The following is a 3,523-nucleotide window of genomic DNA, read 5'->3' as shown; positions in this document are numbered from 1 at the left end:
ACATTAATAATTTAATATTTAAAAAAACTGCATCATCAGATGGATCAAAATATACATTGATGTCAAAATGTTGGTATTTCAGGAAGAAAAATGAAAATAATTTATACATATAACGTAATTACAAAATAACAATACCGGGCAAAAGAAAAAAAAATTCAAAATTCAAATTCAATCTAAAGCTTCTTCCTTCTTCACAGTATTGCTCATGCTCTTTCCAAAAGCTTTTATAAACAATGCATGTAGATATTACTTGCCCAGAACCAGAACCGAACATGGAGACGCAGCATTCAGCTTCTATGCATCACAAATCTGGAACAAACTTCCAGAAAACTGCAAAGCAGCCGAAACTCGGAGTCCCATTGAATCAAGGCTAAAGACCCAGCTGTTTAGAGTTGTCTTTGATTGGTAGTAAGCGGAACATTGATCAGCACATTTGATGATGACAAAATGTAATATTTATTGTCTGTTTCATAACTGTTGATGTTTTTAAGATGTACAGCATTTTGAAACGGCCCTGTGGTGAAACGTGCTACACAAATAAACTTGGCTTTACACTTTCTGGTCACTCAAAGCTGTGTGTGTATATATATATATATATATATATACATATATATATATATACCATGCAGTCTTCCTTATTCAGATGAGAAATCTGGAGTAATCATTTATCCAGGTGAAGAGCCCCATCAACAAGCAGGCAGAGGAATTTGCCCAGCTCCAGGGCAATTTGGCCATCAGACTGAAGAAGATGGAGCTGGAGGCGCCGGCCCTCTGATTGGTGGAAAACCTCTCCACCTCCTGAGGCCACAGACGCCGTTTTCCCAAATATGTAGAGATACGTATTCGGCAAAAGCAAACAAATGCTGCTGCTTATTTCTGGTTTTGTTTACGACTGCTTGATAAATCGAAGCCTAATGTTAGCTCTGTTTCTGGCCTGAGTGGAGCGTTTCAGGTCAATGTGGTTGCTTAGATGTTGCTCGGAATTTATCAACATCTTGCTCACTTTCTCCATGTGTTGTTCAGAAGCTAACAGTGCAAACAGGGAAGTAAAACAAAGACTGGAAATGAATTAACAAGACATTTTTCCCATGAGTGAAATAATCTGCCAGTGGAACTAGGACTTTTTCCATCAATATTAACTCATTTTTGACTCTAAACAAGCATATATATTGATTAAAAATTCCTTAAGTTCGTTTTGTCTTATTTGAAGGGTACTAGGATGTTTACACTAGAAACTAGACCAAAAATACTTGGTAAGACTTTGTGTTTTTGAAGTGTAACTTTCCTTCGTGCCCACAACAGATGTTGTATTGTTGGAAAAAAAAATAAAAGAACCAGGAAAACAACATCACCATCTCAATATTCAACAGCAGTATCACAATGCTTCATAATGCTGTCAAACTAATGTTCTCTTACAAACCTCAGACGCCTTCACAGAACCATTTTATTAAATAAAATAACATAAATCTCAATGAAATAATTTGCATACAGCTTGAAAACGCTGGTGAAAACGTTGTTAAAGGGTTAATAGAGTGACGACCTCCAGAGGGCCGAGTGTCAGAAAGAGCAGAGTTTTAAAGAGACACAAGCCCAATTTCAATTCAATTCATATTTGATGTGAGCAGCATTTTTATAGTAACATAGTGACTTGATTGTGTTGTAAAATGTGCAAGAAAAATACACAATGCCGTCCCTTTAACATCAGCCGTGCAGCCAACTTTCTGGTTCTTTCGTCCTGTTTTTTGCAGGCCTGTCATCTCAGAGGCTGAAGCCACTTCTGTTTCATCAAGTTGACTGATTAAATAGTGCTTTTATCATAATTCATTTGTTAGTTGATTTGATTCTTTTTCTTATGATCCATCTTGCATGTTGGTAGTTGTGTGTGTTTGAGGTTTATTGGCTGAATATTATCTCACTGTGTCAAACGACACCATCAGATGATGCCCCGACAAATTTAACTGAAAGGATAATTGATAAGTCAATTCAATTCAGTTTATTTATGTGGCATAATTTCACAACAAATAAATTATTACTCATACTTATTCATTCTTGCGTCTCTGTCTTCCACACGATTACTCACTCTGCCCTATACAATAAAACACACGTCTGTTATGATGTGATTATTGGTTCAAAAGGCCTGATGTAATGTTACTACACGTGTAAATAGAAGGGGGAAAAACATGTAATACGATAATAATAATAATAATAATAATAATAATAATAATACATTTTATTCAGAAGTGCCTTTCAGAACACCCAAAATGACTTTACAATAAAAGCAAACAGACTGAACAATAGAAGAAACAAACACCAGAAATGAACATCGTTAAAATGACCATAGTTCAAATGAACTGCGTAATTACACTGTGTGCCAATGGTGGTATTAATTTTATTGCATGTTCCGACTCAGGCCTTCTCGCACATATCAGAGGGAGCAGTGATGCATGGTTACTGCAGGCGCCCGGTCAGGCCCCAGGCACCTGCAGGCGTGGTGGCGCTGCCTCTCCGTGGCGACGGTGCCTCTCCGTGGCGACGGTGCCTCTCCGTGGCGACGGTGCCTCTCCGTGGCGACGGTGCCTCTCCGTGGCGACGGTGCCTCTCCGTGGCATCTAAACATGGCACTGGCTCCCGTTAGCCCAGAGAGTGACCTCCATCAACCCTGCCGCTGTCCCGCTGCCAGTACAGCAACACAGCAGGGTTTCAGACAGCCAGCAGGAAAAAGGAGCACGCTGCAGGAGCCGGGTTATTTTAGGCAGGAGCAGCGACAATGGGAGCAGAGGGGCGGTTGCACGGCCGTCACTATGCTGGGCGAGTTTGCGAAATTCAAACTAATTTAAAGGAGCCAGAGGAGTTCATGGGAGAAAGCTGTTTTTTTACAGCCGCCCCCACCCCTCCCACTCCCCAACCTCGTGGTGCTGCAATCATTTAATACTCCATCATTATGGACTTTCAAACTTCATAAAACCACACATGATTTTGGTTATGTTGTAGTAGTTCACATTACCCCCACAGACTTTTTGCAAGACGTGTGTAGACCTGTTGATGTTCAGCCTCTAAAACGCAGGGATTGGAGTTTCTCGGTATGGACCTTCTGAACCCACATTATGGCTCCAGCAGACTCCCGTGTTTGGCTCAACGTAGCAGGCTCTTGGCACTGACAGTGGAAGTAAGGCTATGTAGCTGTGAGATGCACTCCTCTTTTGGTCAGGGGTCATTAATGCACTGCTAGGACCTGCGGGTTTCCTGTGCCCTCAGAAATGTACATTTAGGATTTAGGAGATCTGAGCTGTGGTTCAGCAGAGGCTGTCCACAGGTTAAAGTGGCATTTTAGCTGATCCCTTAAAGGGCCGGTATTATGTGTTTTCCAGGCACATAGGGCCATTTTATAGCACAATCAAGTAACTATGTTACCTCCGGTTGTTATAAAAATGTTGTCCATATCCGATATGTCTTAAAAGTATTTTACGTTGTAGTTTAACTCCTTGAAATTGGGCCTCTGTCTCTTTAAGAAGCTCCTGCTCTT

Source organism: Poecilia formosa, unplaced genomic scaffold (genome assembly GCF_000485575.1).
Source record: "Poecilia formosa unplaced genomic scaffold, Poecilia_formosa-5.1.2 Scaffold488, whole genome shotgun sequence".
Lineage (NCBI taxonomy): Eukaryota > Metazoa > Chordata > Actinopteri > Cyprinodontiformes > Poeciliidae > Poecilia > Poecilia formosa.
Note: the sequence above shows the minus strand (reverse complement) of the source record.